This window comes from Acomys minous (genome assembly GCF_964271855.1).
Source record: "Acomys minous genome assembly, chromosome: 8".
Classification (NCBI taxonomy): domain Eukaryota; kingdom Metazoa; phylum Chordata; class Mammalia; order Rodentia; family Muridae; genus Acomys; species Acomys minous.
The window spans coordinates 97,063,176-97,081,851 of NC_140489.1; the positions used below are offsets into that span (position 1 = coordinate 97,063,176).

Genomic DNA, 18,676 nt, shown 5'->3' on the forward strand with positions numbered 1-18,676 from the left:
GGTCAGAAAGAATCCCTGAGCAAGAGAGCTCTGGAGCCGAAATGCCCCTGAAAGCCAGAGACCAGGGTCAGAAGAAGTCAGAGGACCCGGGTCATGAGTTGATCACGTGTCAGCATGCAGTCCTTCCCTGCCCCAGTGGCCCATTTTATCCTCTCAGAGAGAAAAGCTACAGAAGCTTCTGGGCCCCGGGTGTGCATACACTGAACTGAGTATCACAGAGGAAAATTCACAGAAATAGAAATACTGCAAGAACAACCAGGACCGAAGAGCCTGCCCTAAATACAGGCAGCATCTATTTCTCCCGACCCATTCACTTTCCCCCACATGTTAGGTATTATTGGATACAGCAACACTTAGAAGTCATTGTTGACAGCCTCATTTTTAGATGAGGAAACAGGTTCAGACAAGTGGTTGGTTGTTTAGGATCACACAGATTTCATACTCACCTAAAATGTGAAATGGTTTAAGGACTTACATGTTTACTGAAGGAATGCAACAACTAACAAATTAATACTGCAGTAGCAGAAGGTTTTCAAAGACCCTTGTCCAGTGTTTGACATTTGATGTTCCAAGTGTTTCCACATTTGATACCCTAACAACTGTTTCTGGTTTCTATGCTTTACAGGTAGGAAACCTGAGGCACAGGTTAATGGCGTTCTCTAAAACGAATGAGTTACACACACACACACACACACACACACACACACACACACACACACACACGGGGCGGGGACCGAGGGAGGGAGGAAGGGAGAGAGACAGAGACAGAGAGACAGACAGACAGAGACAGACAGAGACAGACAGACAGAGATCTGCTTTTTAGTTGTTCGCATAAAGCCAGCACTCTTTTTAAGTCCTCTCCAGTTCTTAGAATGCCAGGCACATAGAAGATGATGATCAGTAAATATTTGCTGAATAAATGAAAGAATCAATGGGAAAGAATGGAATCAAATCAGATCACGAGTGGGAAAGAGACTTAAAAGCTGATGCAGTCTCCAAGAGACTGTTAAAACAATTATCTCCATCACTCGGTCTCCTCTCCTCTTAGGCCCCTCCTGCATGTGAAGATAGAAGCCTCCTCCCAACTTGGCTAATTTCAAGCGGGGAAGGAGAGGCTCTCTCAGGTGCCAGAGACCCTCTCGCACCTGGGCCTGTTTGGTTCCCTACCAGTTCAACTGTTAGAGGAGAGAGAGTGAACAGACCCAGTAGGCCGCCATTGGGAGGATCGTGGGAGGAGTCCCCAGAAAACAGGGCTTCGGGAGAGTGCGAGTGGGGCGATTACAGCACAGAGAAACCCGCTGGGGCCCGGCAGGGGTGGGGAAGTGAGGTGGGGAGTGGGAAGGCGGGGAAGGGGGGAGGGGGGCGGGCCCGAGCAACCCAGTCAGGCTGCAGCGGAACCGCAGAGCAGTGGCTGGCTGGCCCTAATGGCCACATCCTGCTGCAGGAGGCCAGCTTCAGCCATTACACTGTCCACTGGAATCGCAGGCTAGCTTACAGGTCTTGCCGGCAACGCCCCCTGCTCAGAGACAGACCAAGGGCGGCCCTTGGAAACATGCTGGAGGCCCCCCGCAGAACCCCGGCCAGCGGCTACTCCGCCTCTGCCCTCTCTGCCTGCAGCTAGCCCTGCGATGCTCACCTAGGCGAGCCCGCGTCTGGACCGGGTAGAGTCAGCGCCAGTCCAGCGATGGGCCACCCTCTGGGCACTGAACAGCCTGCTCCCCCCTCCCCCTAGGCCTGGAGGTGGGTGTGGGCTGATCAGACAGCGGGGTCAGGGCTGGGGGTCATGCGGAGGGGGGAATGGTGTGAGGGCCCCAGGAATTTAGGAGAGCTGCTTCATCCTGCTTGCTTTCTGGGCTGCTCCTGACCCCCTAAACTCCTGCCTCCTTTAGGATCCCTGCCTGGATGTGTGCCCAGCAAACTCGTGGAAACCATGGCTTCTTTGATATCTCTTTCTCCATATCTGAGTCCCAAGTTCCTCGTGTTGGTCAGCTGTGATCTGGGTTTTGTGCAAGCAGGTGAACGAAGAAGATGCCCACAGCAAGGGTCTGTCAGAGCCAGTGTGGGGGTGAAACCTCTTAACCTGTTAACACCCTAGCTTCCCTAGACCGGACCTCCCTTCTCCTGTGAATGTGGTGGTCACTCATCTCAGAGCCAACTCGGCCACAGTGTCCTGGGACGTCCCAGAAGGCAACATCGTCATGGCTACTCCATTTCCCAGCAAGTATGAATCACTCTGTTTCCTCAACCTGTGCCCTTGGCTCTCTGAACACCCCTCCAGTTACCTCCACACTGCTCCTTTGGAGTATTTGGGTGTCATAGACTCTCTCCCGAGTTAAGCCTGGTGGCGAGGGACTGGGGCTAGGTTACCCTCCTTTCTCTGCATCTTCTTGCAGCGACAGAATAGCCCTGGGCAGCGTGTAATTAGGGAGGTGAACACCACCACCAGGGCCTGTGCCCTTTGGGGCCTGGCTGAAGACAGTGACTACACGGTGCAGGTCAGGAGCATCGGCCTCCGAGGAGAGAGCCCCCCAGGGCCCCGTGTGCACTTCCGCACTCTCAAGGGTTCTGACAGGCTGCCTTCCAACAGCTCCAGCCCAGGTGAGAGCCTGTCTTAGTCATTTTTAACCTGGGGTTTAACCCCTTGTTTACTTGCCTTAGGCTAACCACAGTCTAGCTCAGATGAATAGAAGGATGATTTAACTCGTTCTACTGCCAGGGAAGGAGAGAAAAGCAGGTGGGCAGGGACCAGCTATAGACACTGGTAAGGAATCCTTGGGGGTGGGGGGAGGGCTTATTAGCTTCCATTCACCCAAACTCACATCACACCTGCCACAGCCTGCACTGAGCAAGTCCTATCATCAGCCGTTGATCTCTAAAGGCTGCCCACCAAAGCTATCCCACACCTCCAGGCTGGTGAACCCAGCCTGACTCCCATCCCCACCATCTCCTTCTGTATGTGACAGAGCTCTCCAATGGGTCCCTTGTAACCCAGAGGTCGGCTCTCTTCTCAGGTGACATTACAGTGGAGGGTCTGGACAGAGAGCAGCCTTTGCAGACAGGGGAAGCCGTTATCATTGTGGTGGTACTGCTCATGTGGGCTGGTGAGTACTGGACGGGCAGCCAGGGACTCCTCGAGTCTGTGATGGTGGGAACTGGTGAAGGTATTTGTCAGGAGAAAAGGGAGAGAAAAGCAGTGGGGGGGGGGGGCGGAGGGTGGGGGAGAGTTATCAGGACAAGTTTGAGAAAGAGAAGGCTACTACAAGCCCAGAGAGGAGGGTTGCATGGGCACCAGGAACTCAAGGCTTTTCTAGAAGTTGTGTGAATATCTCACTACCTCACAAGGCTTCAAGTGGGTTCCATCAAGATCAAGGCTCAGACGGTATTGTTGTGTTTCAGTTGTAATCGGGCTATTCTGCCGCCAGTATGACATCATCAAGGATGACTCCAACAACAACCCCAAGAAGGGAAAGGGGCCTGGACAGAGTCCTCAGGGTGTGGGAAGGGTGATTTGAGTCCATAGGAATATTCAGTGAAAGGCAGATGAACAGGCAGAAAGGGGGAGGGGAGCAAAAGGAAACTTCTGGGATGCACAGATGGCAGGGTGGCTCCTTCCTGGAATTCAAGGTTTGGATCATTTTCTTTTACAGAAAAAGTCTCCATCCATCAACACCATAGATGTTTGAGTGAAAGAAGAACCAGGACCAGAGGACAGACACACTAATAGCGTGGGGGTGGGGGTGGGGTCAGGGGAAGCCTAAGATGGTGGCCTCCGTGAGACTCCCATAAGGCAGTGCACTCCCAGAATCTCAGGCTGGTACCCATCCTCTTTCCTGTGAGCAGGGCCAGAAGGTAGGACTGGCAGACTCTGTAACCCTGGACCTGGCAGTGGATATTAAATGGAACATTTCCTCCTGTTTCAATTATTTTAACTGTATGGCCTAAGAAGCCAATAACTGGTACAATGAGACTGTAGTGTATTTTAAAGCTGCCCAACGCTGGGCAGAATCTAAACTACTACTAATCTACTAGTAAACTAAAATAAACTACTCTAATTCTATATCCTCATAACTTACATATATCCCCATCACTTGCCAATATGATCCTCCTCTGGCAGCTTCTCTCCACCGTCAACTGTCAACTCTCTCCTCCCTCCCACTTGGAAGCCCTGCTTCCTCTTCCTGTCCTTCTGCCCAGCTGATTGGTTAAACAGTACTTTATTGACAGCTACTACATCCATTCAAGGCATTCCTCCATAATTACCCCTTTTTGTCTAATAAAAAGCTCCCCTTTACCCATACATTTATATTATTACACCAATATACAACACACACACATACACGTATACAATAAACTATATTCAGCAAGAAGAAGCACGAAACAATCAGAAATTATATTGTTACACTGATAGTGTTTTGCTGTCTTCAACTCCATCAGAGACTTGAAAAGGAATAAAATTAATTACCTGCATAAACAAGAAGTGCAGGTTGGCAGCTTCCCAAATGAAGAATCGATAGAGACACTTTGCTGCCTGAACAGTCAGTCACTCAAAACTTTCTAACACGTTGGTGCATCATCTTCAGCCTTCTGGTCCAGTATATCTGACAGACATATTTGTGAAGCAGGGACTACTGAGGACTTACTTACTCTGTCTTGGCAGAGTTCGGCCATCAACTCAACCTGCATCCAAGCTTGTCCATTTCAGGAAGAATTCTGTCTGTGGCAGAAAATGAGGATATTTTTGGCCAGTGGCTTGTTTGCCAAATTTGAAGCCATCTCCATAAGGAGGAGTTAACCTGTCTCATTTTCAAAGAATCCTCAAAACAATAAAATATCTTTAAATGCCATATTCTGTGGGTCTCTTAGGTTTTTGAAGACCTTTTCTAAATAGTTTACCTTATCTATTTATTGAATCATATCTATCTATTAAACCTAGGATGTATATTCTTGTGATAAAAAATAGAGTAGTAATTGACATGAACATGAGTTGATCAACTAAAATTTAACTTGTATTACTAGTTATCCTAAACAGCCTATAATACCATTTAAAAAATATTGGAAATAAACCCTGTATAATATTTGAGTTGTATGGGTATAGTAGGGTGGAAATATGTATGTATATGTGTATGTATGTATGTATGTATACATAATGTGTGTAAAGAATAATCTTAAATTTGAATTTTACACCAATGTGTCAAAATTAAAATTAACCTTATGAGTAACAATTAAGGCCTTAAGTTGAAGAGTAAATTCAATAATCTACTTTTTGTCCAATTATCCCTATATATTTCTATATTCCTTCTTATTTCTTTTAAACCCCTACCTTCATACCTAAGAAAGAAAAAGGAAAAGAGAGAAATCCCTGAGTCCAATCTCCTTTTTCTCTTTGAATAAGACCAATAGTAACATAACTATCTCCCAATGAAAATAAACATCCATAGCCCAAGAAAACAGCCAAAACCTTACCTAATCCCCCTTAAGGGAAATGGACATCATTCTCTTTTTAAGGCTTATTCTGGCTGATTTTGGATGAATAACACCTATGTAGAGGCCCAAATAAAATTGGGAAAATGGTTAAACAAGCTAGAGAGAACATTGTGGTCCAGTCTCTAAATGTTGAGAAATTCCAGGCTTAATAAAAGTTCTCTGTGGGATGGTCTGAGATGCTGGACCAATTGGAATCACGAGCTTTCTTCAAAGCTGTCCTGGGAGTTATTCTGCTCTGATGAGGAAAAGCAACCAAAGCATGTGTGCCTGGAACATGAAGGATGCATGATGTCAGTGTCTCAGCACGCTGGAGGATGAATCCTGTCAGGTCTGATTCAGTGTCAGTGTCCAATTCATTTGTTCTGAAAATATATAATTTCTCACAAGCATTATATAGTTTTAAAACTATAAATGCATGAGGTGTGCAGGATGCGCAGAACAACCAAGGCTGGTTCTCTGCTCTTTGTATGAGCATAAGAAAGACCTCTGTAAATCTTCATTCGTGCCATACAAAGAATGGCATGTAATAATATGTCATGGGCATTCCGTAACTAATAAGAAACATTGGCTGTGCGTAGACATTCTTGTCTCAGCCAGTCTCAGAGTTATTCTCATGTGAAGGGATTAGCAATACAGGTTACCTGCTTGTTCTGTAGATTGAATTCATGTAAGTATAGACTGACTTAAGTTAGCAGTCTCCCTTTCATCCAGGTCTGTTTCATTTTGACCTCTTTCAAAGAGGAAGTATAATATTACCATTATCAAATAACATACAATCATTATCTAATTGAAATAAAAACAAGATTGTATATTTCTAAGTGTCCTTTCCTAGGCTCTATGGCACCTGATGTATAGGCCAGGTTGCTACCTGTTTGCTGAGAAATGTATTTTGTTTTAGAGACAAGCTGGTTGCCCTGAGCAAAAGAAAAGGTATTAAACTTTAAATAGACTTTATATAAACTCTTATTAAATTTAGAGTTTATGCATACCCTAGGCATCTTGTCCCTGGGTTCTAACATTTGTTGCAGGTGTCTTTCCCTACTCTCCATAGGGATGGACGCTTCTACCTTTTAAGCATATCAATTGTAGCCTTTGAGTTTCTGGGACCTAACTAGGCTGATGTGTACTTTGTCACCTGTAAGTCCTCTGTGTCTCTTTGCATCAGGCATGACTGCCACCTGTCTTCTGTGAAAGTGACTCATTCTTAGAGGGATAAGCTGGCTGCCAGAGCAGGGACACCTCAGCTCAGTCAGTATATAAAAGCTTTCTGACATGGGAGGCATGCTGCTTGCATGTCTGTCTCCCTGCCCAACCTTGAGTCCTTACATAGACCAACAGAAGATATCTCTTAGGCCAATTACCCGTTGGCACCAGTTATTCCACGGAAACTCCACTTTTAAGGAGATTGGCTGGCCTTTATTAGAGCAGTGACATCATTTGTCCTTATGTAAACCTAAGACTGATGTGTATCCATCCTTTAGATCAGTAAGGACATATAATCCATTGTTAAGAAAAAGGAACTTACATAGTAAATTTAAGGAATTTTTTTTTCATTTTAAATTCTAGGCTGTCTTTGCAAGTAACTTCTCTTATCAGCAGGTGGTCATACCTGACTTACTGTGGAGACCAGGCTGGTCTAGAACTCACAGAGACCCACTATCTGTGTTTCCATGGTGTTAGGATTAAGGGTGTGTGTAAGATTTTCAGGGGTCTTCCTCTGTCATATCTATTTTTTTTTATCAGTTTTGATGGAACCCATAATGTCTCCTTTCCTGTATGAACACATACAAAACCTCTGCCCCATTGTTACACATTTCCTGTTCTCCATTCTGAGGTAAGATGTCCTTGAAATAGACAGGCTGATCTAATTCAGCAGATTTTTCTAAAATCCTATGTCTCCCTGCAGCCATTTATTTTTTTTGTTCATTAGCATTCAAGAAATTCAAAGTTAATAAGGCATTATTTAATCTATCTCTGGGGGTCTTTGATACCCCTCTATGTTTGATAAGCATTTCCTTTAAAGTACAATTGGATCTTTCAATGACTGCTTGTCCTGTAGTAGTATGTGGTATACCTGTAACATGTTTTATGTTATAATATGTAAAAAATGTTTCATTTTATTAGAGACATATGATGGAGTATTGCCAGTCTTAATTTGTTTAGGTATACCCATAATCACCATGAGGTCTAATAAATGTGAATTAACAGAATCAGCTTTTTCAGACCTTAAAGCTATTGCCCATTGAAATCCTGAATATGTGTCTCTAGTATGGTGCACATACTTTAGTTTACAAAACTCTGTAAAGTGAAATATATACATTTGCCAAATTTCATTTCTTTGACTACCTGTAGGGTTACTTCCTGCAGGTAATGGAGTTTTGATTATATAAAGAACAAGTAGGGCATTTTCTCACAATTTCCTTGGCTTGTTGCCAAGTGATAGAAAATTCCTTTTTTTAAACCTTTGCTATTAACATGGTGGTTTTATGAAACTCTTAAGCTTCTAACACACTTCCTATCAATAGTTGATCAACTTCATCATTACCTTGTGCTAGAGGTCTGGGTGATACCTTATATGAGTTATATAAAATGGATGGTTTCTATTTCTGATCACTTGTTGTAATTGAATAAACAGTGAAGTTAAATCAGAATCATCATGAGTTAGGTCAGCTGTTTCTATATTCAAAACAACTTTTTCAGCATACTGAGAGTCAGTAACTATACTAAGAGAGTGTTCAAATTCTGATAACATCAGCAGAATTGCATATAATTCTGATTTTTGAACTGAATCATAAGGGCTCTCAGCTACCTTACTTATATTTTCTGACTTATAACATGCTCTTTTTGATTTACTGGCATCAGTGTAAAATGTGGGAGCACCAGAAATTGGAATCCTCTTTACCATATGAAGAAGAACCCAGTTAGTTCTTTTTATGAATTAAAGTCACTTGCTTTTGGGGTATCTCCTGTTAATTTCTCCCAAAAATTCACGAAAGCTCTCTGCCAATGGTCATTGTCTGCCTATAATGAGACAATCTTAGCATCAGTAAAAGGCACCACAATCTCAGCTGGATCTATTCTGGCTAACAGGCAAAGTCTCATTTTCCCCTTTACCATCAATTCAGAAACCTTTTCTATGTAGTTTTTAAATTTTTTACTTTGTTTGTGTGGTAAAATTATCTATTCTAAGATAGAATCTTGCCTCTGCATAAGAATTCCTGTGGGAGAATGAGTAGAAGGCAAGATAACTAAAATACAGGCCTTCTTTGGATCAAGGTGGTCTATATGTGAATCTTATGATTTCCTTTCAACCAGAGCTAATTCCTTTTCATTTTCAGATGATAACTTTCTTAAGCTATTTAAGTCCTTATCACCTTGTAAAGTTTGAAAAAATAGTACTTAGTTCTTGTGTAGTCAAACCAATTGTAGACCAAAGCCAGTTAATATCTTCCAGCAATTTTTGAATATCATAAGAGTTCTTAATTGGTCTTTTCTGATTTGTACTTCTTGTGGTTTAATTTTCTGTAGGCATATTTTCTATCCTAGATAATCAACAGAATCTCCTCTTTGTCTTTTTTGGGGAGCAATCTGTAATCCCCAACAAGGCAAGGTTCTATTTATTTAATAAAAAAATCTGTTCTAATATACTTGCATCTGAATCAACCAATAAGATATCATCCATATAATGGTAAATTATGGATTGAGGAAATTTCTAATGAATTATCTCCAGTGGCTGTTGCACAAAATATTGACACAAGGTAAGACTGTTCAACATTCCTTGTGTTAAAACTTTCCAATGATATCTTTTTACCATGCAGCTTCCTTTAAAAGTAAGTACTGAGAAGGCAAAACTCTCTCTATCATGTGTATGTAAAGGAATTGTGAAAGAGCAATCCTTTAGATCAATCACTATAATAGGCCACTCCTTAGGTAACAAGGAAGGCAATGGAATTCTGGATTGTAAAGTTCTCATTGGCTGAATAATTTTATTAATTTCTCTGAGATCTGTCAATATCCTCCATTTGCCAGATTTCTTTTTGATGACAAATACAGGAGAATTCCAAGGGCTGTTGGACTCTTCTATATGTTGAGCCTCCAGCTGTTCTTGGACTAGCTTTTCTAGTGCCTGTAATTTTTCTTTAGTCATAGACCATTGTCCAATCCAAATCGGTTGGTCAGTCAACTACTTTAGTAGCAAGGCTGTAGGTGTTTTATCAGCAGTGGTTTCCCAATATAAATTAGAAGAGTCAGCCCTTGCTGTATCTTGTTTATGGGCAGCCTTGACAGACTGTAACTGTCTTTTATAACCCCTTTTAATACTTAAAATTTTTTAAATCAGGAGCATCACCTGTTTTCTGGCTTGTCTTTGATATTGGAAGGATGTTAATCAGGGTTTTCCATTGTTGTAACAGATCTCTTCCCTATAAATTTATGGCTATATCAGCTACTTATGGCCTTAATTTTTCTGTTTGACCTTCTGGCCCTGTACATTTAAGCTATCTGACACTTTGCTTTATTTGAGATAATGTTCCAATCCCTAGGAACTGTGTAGATACTTTTTGAAGTGGCCAAACTGGATGCCAGGTATCTTGGGAAATTATAGTACATCTGCGTCAGTATTCAGGATTTACTCAACCTCAATGCCATCTAAATGTATTTTAACTTTGACCTCTTATCATTTATAGTAGTTTGCCAAAATATTTGTTTTTAGTATCCTCAGCACCTTTTAGGATCATTTTTATCTTCATTAAATGGGTTTTATAAGTCTTCAGTAACCCTGTTTGTCTTACCAGACCTTGAATTTTCTTGTTGTCCTTTACTATAATCCTTTTTTGGTGAACAGGAAATGAATGGTTCATGTTGGTTTTTGTGGGGCTTGAGTGTATCCTCTTAGTCAGTTTTCCAAAATTAGGGAATTGCCTTGAGTATCTTTGGATGACCTACATTCATGAGCCATATGACCATTCCTTTCACATCCTTTACATTTTTATAGGAAATCTTTTCTCTGAATTATTGCCACTGTAGAATAATTTATCTTTAGGAATGGTTTGTCCACTATCCTTTAGGAAATGATTTAAATTTTCACAGCCATAGCAGTAAGCATTTTATGTTTTGGTGTCTCCTGTATTTTTTTGCTGAACTGTAAATGAATCATGAGTATTTATTTCTATGTCTGCAGTAATTTTAATCCATTCATGAAGAGGTGCAGATCTTGCCGTCAAGGGTCTAATGGCCTTTTTCGCATTCAGTATTAGCATTCTTAAAACCTAGAAATGAAAGTAGAATTTCTCTAGTGTTTTGGTCTGCTATGGTTCTATTCAGAGCTTTAGTTAGTCTCTGTAAAAAGTCAGTGAAAGATTCATTTGAACCTTGGGTTATTTTTGTAAATAATTCTGTTTGTTCCTCTTGTTCAACCTTGTCCCAAGCATTCATGGCTATTATTTGGCATTGTTCTAAGACAGCATCATCAAGAGCAATCTGTACTATTAGTTCAGAATATGGGCCTTCACCTAGTAACTGATCCTTGACAACATTAACACCTCTAGTCTATTGTGCTGCTCCATAAGAGAGGCCTCATCTTTCCACCATGCCAGCCACTGTTACTGGGGACCCGGCTCTAAGATGGCAGTTAATAAATCTTTCCAATCTTTTGGAGCTATGTGATTCCATGTGGCCCAGTTATTAAGTATCTGCTTGACATATGGTGAGTGTAAACAACCTGCTTATTGCCTTCATAAAACTTTTTTGCTTTTTGGTTTTTGGTTTTTTTCGAGACAGGGTCTCTCTGTGTATCCTTGGCTGTCCTGGACTCGATTTGTAGACCAGGCTAACCTTGAACTCACAGCAATCTGCCTGTCTCTGCCTCCGGAGTGCTGGGACTAAAGGCATGCACCACCACGCCCAGCTACTAAACCCTTTTAAATCTTGTGCATCTATAGGTTGCCAATCAAAACTCTGATAACCTTGTGGATTTTTCTCATCTCCCTTATCAAGGCTGGGAGAATCACTTTTGGTTTTTAAACAAATAATGACTGTCCTATAGTCTTGCTACAAAGTTGTGTTGTATGTTCTGGCCTTTTTTCTTCTGGTTCTATGTCAATATTATTATTTTTATCTATAAGTCTTTCTAACTTCTCTTCTAAGGTTTGTTTCCATATTTCATACTTTTCATTTTTCTTTGTCTCCGATACCCTAGCATTTCCCTCAATCCAATCTATATTTTTTTGGTAATTTTTTTCTCTACAGCCTTTTCCTTTGAAGAATTCTATAAAGCAAGAATGATGAAAATAAAAATAGTAGTCATAATCAGTAACATGATCTCTCTCTCTCTCTCTCTCTCTCTCTCTCTCTCTCTCTCTCTCTCCTATTTGTATAACAGCATCATTTCAAAGAGTATTTAACAAACCTCCAAAACTTTGTGTTATTTTGTCTTTCATCTTTATATGTCCTTCCCTCCCTTTTGGGAGCTTATTTCCACCACCAAATTATGACAAAGTATGCTATCCCAAGGATGTGGATACATTAAATTCCAATTGGTCCTGCATAAATTCCAAAAGCTCCTGATTCCAACTGGTCCAGCATTTTCAGACTGTCTCACACAGGACTTTTATTAAGCCTGGAATTTTTCATCATCCTCCCATCCTGAAGGTCCAGGAGAGAGTCACTTATTCAACCCTATTCCACTATGTCCCAAATAGGGGCCCCATTTCACCTGCATCAGGACTACTGTCACCCACTAGCTGCCCCACAGCTTGCCTCTGGGCCTCAGAGAGGGGTGTTTCCATCTGTATCATCCTCCTCTAGTGAGCAAGAAGAATCATCTGGGCCATGCCACACTGCACTATTCTAGTGTCTTCCACGGAGCCTCCAGTGCTCCCCCCTCACCTGGCAGCCCCTCCAGCTGCTGGTGACCTCACCCTTGAGACCTGTGGTCAATAAAGGTTCTTGAACAAACGGAACTAGCTGTATGGTATGCTGAAGACAGCTCTACACCTTGTCAACTCGCCAAGGGCCCCTCACATCAGTCACCACCAACCTAAAAGGTGATGCCAATGTGTTCATCTTAGCTGGGTGGGGAAAGACAAAGAGGAAGGGAAAAGCTAGAAGCCTCCTTTCCTTTGTCGAATGAGAAGAGAGGAAATGAGAAGTCACACAAGTCTTTGTACCATGGAAACCAGGACATGTCACATAAAAGAGCCAGTAGATTTTTAAAAAAAATCTTTGTTCATGACCTTGTGCATACTAGGTAAATGCTGTACCCTGAGTTATATAGCCAATCCCTTTCCATTCTTTTGATTCCACCATTCACTCTGGGGAAGTGGTCAGAAGGGCTGAGCAAGTGTCTTGGGGGCTAACAGAGCAGCTACCACGAATGTGTTCCTTGGTGCCATTGTCCTCACCCTGTGCACACCAGTGCCTCTTCTTTCTTTTCTTTTTCATCTATGTCTCTGTTCATCCAAAGTTAATAACCTATAAATGAGTTTATATTTATACTCTGTAACATATCCAGAGGATTCTAGAAATAAGCTGAGGGCTTTGGATGCCCCTATCAAAAATTATAACTTGGGTTCTGGAACCTGTTTGTTACCTGTGAAACATGGGACCTGTCCCCTACTCTTTCTTAATTTTCTAGAGGGATGCAGGAGCAGGGAGAGAAATATTCATTGCCATTAGCAACTGCTGTGTATGCAATGCTTTGGAACCCAGCATATGCCTGAAGATCTGCTATGCTTTTAGGGGGGTATAGTTTCAACCTTGGACCATTTAGGGGTCTATGTATATATTCTTTTCTGCATTTCATTCAATCTCTCTGATATGATGCAAGACATTACACCATAAATTCTTGAAAGGATCTCAGTCAGACAAAGAAGATAATATCTTTTTTGCTTAGGCAGTCCCCAAACCCAGGTGTCAGACCTCTGTCTCCTGCGCTGACCCATAAAGACATCTATGTGGATTTCGGCAACCAGCCTTGAACTCACCGTTTACCCAATGACCAAACCGGGTGCCTCCCCCTTTCCTAGCCAGTGCTATCAACACATTCCTCAAAGCCTGGATCATTTCCTGAGACTATGACAGGGTAGAGAAGTTGGGCATGGAGACAGCGATCTGAGAAGAGTTGAGTCGTCTTATGGGAAATAAAAGGTTATTAAGTTTGGGGTGAATCCCGGTTCCACCACTTACTAGCTATTTTAACTTCGGAGAGGGACCCCTTTAATGTGCTTCCTTCTGTGTAAAATGGGGCTGTACCGCTACCCACTAAAAACATGGTGCCTATCAGCATTGAGTGGCCTCGCGCAAGTCACATACCTTTTGGGTGAGGCGGAGGTTTCAGCTGGGTGAATTGTCTTTCTCCTCTGGTAGCACCTGCTTTACTTTCCTCCAGAGTTTAAGCAACTAAAGCGCACCTGACAGCCCAGCAGTGAGAAAACCTAAGTTTAAGGTGAAGTAAGGTCCAGACAGGGACGAAGACATACAATGATTGAGCTTTCCTTTAGGTTCACATGCAGCTCTGGGATTGGTTAAGGAGAGAATTGACATTTCCTCTTTATGGTCCCACCCTAGGACTCACTGAGCTTGCGCACGTCCTGTTTGCACTATCGTGTACCCACTACGTGATCTTATGACGTGATCCCACTCAAGTCGCCTGTGCCAGCTGCTGCTTGGCAGGTTGTCCAGGTAACCGCGGAAGTCGTCTGGTTCAGCAAGCACGTGAGACTGATGTGCAGTTGAAGCACCTGAGGACCTTGCTGAACCCTCAGGTGAGGAATCTTGTGCCTCTCCCATTCCCTGGCCACCCAGCATTAAAACAAACAAACAAACAAACAAACAAAAAACAAGTGGAGAAACAGAAGTTTTTACTTTTGAGCGCCTACTTTGTGCAGAAGATTGTGAAAGATCTTTGAGTAGGCGACATGCACCGCTATCAACCATAAGCTTCCATTACATCATGTGCACTAGTTGAGTGCCAGGTCCCAAGCTTAGGCTCTAAGGGATCAAATCCACCCGCATTGTGTCAGAGGCTCTTTCTGGAGGGGGAGGCGTTTATATAGACACCGATCATAACTTTACACAGGATGAAATAAGCGCTTTAGATATAAGCCCTGTGGACGGCTGAATCTCCTGCATTGTGAAAGTGTGGATTCCGAAGAGGCTGGGCAAGGAGGGGAGAAGCCCAGAAACATAACGAAAAGTGGGTTTGGGAGTGAAGAGAACGGAATTCAGGTCAGCTTCAACACTGACGTGGCCAAACAGTACCTCTGGCTTTAACCCTCGTCATGCGCAGTCCTGTCGCTAGCTTCCTCGTTCGGGAAAGAAAGGTAGAAGTGAGACCAACTCTAAGAGACTTAGGAGAAAGTAAAATAAGGTTCTACACATGAAAGAACTCCACCATAAACGTAAGGAAACTACTTCTTTATGTATTTTGGTTTTTCGAGACAGGGTTTCTCTGTGTAGCCTTGGCTGTCCTGGACTCACTTTGTAGACCAGGCTGTCCTCGAACTCACAGCAATCCACCTGCCTCTACCTGCCTGAGTGCTGGTACTAAAGGTGTGCATCACTGTGCCCAGCAAGGAAAACAATTAAAGTGTAAAGCTGTGTGAAGAATGACAGACTACAAGAAGAACACTCGGAAGCCAGGCGTGGTGGCGCATGCCTTTAATCCCAGCACTCAGGAGGCAGAGGCAGGCAGATCACTGTGAGTTCGAGGCCAGCCTGGTCTACAAAGTGAGTCCAGGACAGCCAAGGCTACACAGAGAAACCCTGTCTCGGGAAAAAAAAAGAAAAGAAAAGAACACTCGGAATTGAAAGGACAGGCTAACACAACGCAAATAAGGTTAGCTATAGAGGAACCGACTCCTCGAGGCCTGAGAAACTAAATTAGGATCCCAGCATCTGCTTCCAGGTCATGCACACCTGCACTTCCAGTGCTGGGGAGGCAGCCCGGTGGTCCCTAGACATCTCGCCCTAGAACTCCAGGTTAGCCACACTCATGAGCTCTGGGTTCAATGAGAGACCCTGTCTTAAAAAAAAAAAGGTTCAGAATGTTTGGGAAAGACACTTGATGTTGACCTCTGACCTCTACATGCACACACAGGCACATGTACACCCCCCCACACACACACACCTACATACAAAACGAGTGTGCCCTTGGCAGGAGATGCTGCTAGTGATAGAGCACACACTGAGCATGTGTGAGCTCTTACGGTCGTCCCTAGCACTACAAAAACAAGTCTCTTACCTGTCATGGTGCTGATGCCTGTGAATCTCAGAACGTGGGAGGCTGAGGCAGGAGGATTGCTGTGAGCCCCAAGCCAGCTTGACTTGTAAGACCTTCTTTTTAAAAAAAAAAAAAAAAAAAAAGGATAGCCAGGCATGGTGGCCCATGCCTTTAGTCCCAACACTCAGGAGCAGAGGCGGGCAGGTTTCTGGAAGTTTCATGCCAGTCTGCTCTACAAACTGAGTTCTAGAACTGCATAGAGACAGGCTAACAACATCATCTATGGCTATAAGATTGGAGAAGATTGGTGAGGACAGAGATGAGGGGTGGGTGGCCCACAAAAGAAGTGTTAGTTATGTATGAGTAATGCCTCCCTGAGATGGTGGTGGTGGTGGTGGTGGTGGTGGTGTGTGTGTGTGTGTGTGTGTGTATTGAGGGATTGGTGTCAAGGTCAGGTTGGGAAGTAGAGACTTTCTAGAGTCTGTTTCTGTTATGTCCGTGCCTTCTCCTGCCCTACGTCCCTACAGTTCCATCCCTGGAGGGATGAGGGATGAAAGGATGAGTGTAAAGCCAGCAGAAGCTCCTGAGAGCCAGTGTGATGCTGTCTTTGATGGAGCTCCAGGGTTTCTTGGGTACCCACGCACACCTCCATCAGTGTTAGGAGCCGCAATCGCCATTACAAGATGGCGCAGGTTTCCTGCTTCCTGGTTCTTCACGGCTGTCTGGCCTTGAGTGCGCCTGCGTGTGGCGCGAAACCATTCGCTAATGCGCTTGCGCAAAGCGTGTTTTACTACATGCTAATTAGGCACTTTGAGTGAGCCAATGAGGACTCGGCACGCCTCCCAAAACAGCATATAAGCAGCGGGTTTTGGGGGACTCGGGGTCCTTCGCATCTGCCATCAAAAAGAGCTGATCAATAAATGCTGTCAGAAGAATCTTGAGTGTGGCGTGCTCCTTATCGGCGAGGCTGCGCGCCGCACATCAGACCTCCCATAGAGGGATAGGAAACAGCAGTGGGCCAGGAAAGGGTTCTGGTCTTGCCTCCTTCCATCACCATCCTTGGGGGCAGGGATTTAAGTATGCTTCCTTTCCTTCTGTTTGACAGGGGTGACAATAAAGTCATCTGCAACAAGGTCATCCAGATGGCAAAGTTTCTTGTTCTAAGTTTGCCTTTCTGCCTTTACTCTTCAGCTGCTCTGGGAAAGGGATCCTCTCGGGTCACGCAGACGGCACCATCGTCAGATATTTCTTTGATGATGAGGGCTCTGGAGAGCCACAGGTATGAATAGAGCACACTGTGGGGGTGGGGTGGACATTCCAGGAGCCTCCCGGGGGGAGCTGCATGTGTGAGCACCATGACTGAGCTGGGGGAGAAGGCTGGAAGAGTGGGGTCTTGGAGGGAGGCATTCGGATGCCGCCACACAGAGACTGTGTTTAGGAGGCTGGAGGGTACTGTTTATAGGGAGGAGTGGGTGGAAGGGACCTTGAGAGCCCTGGAGCGATGTCTTGAGAGAAAGCAGAGACCAAGCATGAGGTCCCTGCTACCAATATCTTGTGAGCTAATGAGCTGTGCTTCCTGGTGACTTGGGCTCGTCCTGTGCACTACAGGAGGCTGAGCACACCTGGTGCCTTTCAAGAATACCACAGGATTCCTGCAAAAGTGACCAGCCTCCTTGATAGCAATTCCATTTTCTGCTCTCTCAGGTCCCACAGGCTCCAGAGCATAATTGTATACAATGCTTGGAATGTAGGGTCTAAATCTGATATTGTGTGCTTCCTGCTCAACTCCTCCATGGCTGAGGCAGTGGTAACAGACACTATGCTGCAGAAGACTCCCCCCCTCCTCCACCATCCCACTTCCCCCCTCTTCCAGTCACACTCTGGGAGGGCCACTCCATGTGCACTTCTCCCAGAAGAGGCAGGCCTCCAGGGTTGTGCAGACTGTCAGAGACACTCAGAGTCTGCAGGGGGATGTCTGAACACTGGCCCAGAACATCCTAGCATCCCCTTTGTTTCTATTGGGTTGTTTGAGGGAGGAGCTGGTCTTTACCTCTATCCCTTAATTGATGCTCCAGGGATCTGCTCATCTTCATGCGCTAAAGTGGGAGGGACCACCATCTTGCAGGTCATCCAGCCAGTGCCCCCCAGCATAGCGCAGGCTGCAGCGGAGGATTCAGTTTTGTCCAGTGGTGCTCGCTGAGCACTTGAGGATACTTGGGGATTTCAATGGGGCTGTGGGCTGTGGGGACATTAGGACACCCTGGAGATGGAAAGCACACGAGCGACAGCCTAGGGTAGGGTGGGGTGTACAAAGAACTCTTCCAGGAGGAGCTGCTACCAGACCTGAGTAATGAAAAAGTGGACATTCTTGTTCTGGCTTTCTCCAGGAAGAAGTGAGTGTAACAGAATCACCACAGTGCTGCGAGCGGCTGAAGCAAACGAGTGAGCTGAAATGTTAAGCAGGCACCGGAGATCAAAAGCCACCAATTGCCTGCCTTCTGCTTTGCCTGTCATATTCCCTTGTGGCTCAAAGTGGCCATGTGGCTTACTTCTGGAATACAGACAGAAGTCTCTGCACACTTCCAGAGGACCAGGGTTCTATTCCCAGCACCCACATCAAGCCCCATAGCTGCCCGCAACTCTAGCTCCAGAGGATCTGATATCTGATGCCCTCTTCTTTTCTCTGAAGACACACACACACACACACACACACACACACACACACACACACACACACACAGAGAGAGAGAGAGAGAGAGAGAGAGAGAGAGAGAGAGAGATATCATTCATTCATACATACATACACACAAATAATAAAAAGCACATGTTTGTTTTTGAGACAGAGTTTTTCCATGTAGCCCTGGCTGTCCTGGAACTTGCTTTGTAGACCAGGCTAGCCTCAAACCAATAGAGGTCCTCCTGCCTCTGCCTCCCAAGTGCTGGGGTTAGAGGCTTGTTCCATCACTCCTGGTT

The 18,676-nt window shown here is 44.3% G+C and overlaps 1 pseudogene across 1 annotated transcript; it reads left to right on the plus strand.

The window, feature by feature from the left end:
• Positions 1-41: 41 nt before the first annotated feature.
• LOC311604132 (fibronectin type III domain-containing protein 4-like) lies at positions 42-12,522 on the plus strand (annotated as a pseudogene). Its single transcript, XR_014783657.1, has 7 exons — positions 42-189; positions 1,890-2,015; positions 2,105-2,221; positions 2,394-2,598; positions 3,012-3,101; positions 3,397-3,503; positions 12,100-12,522. The product of XR_014783657.1 is annotated as a fibronectin type III domain-containing protein 4-like (transcript).
• Positions 12,523-18,676: the final 6,154 nt, after the last annotated feature.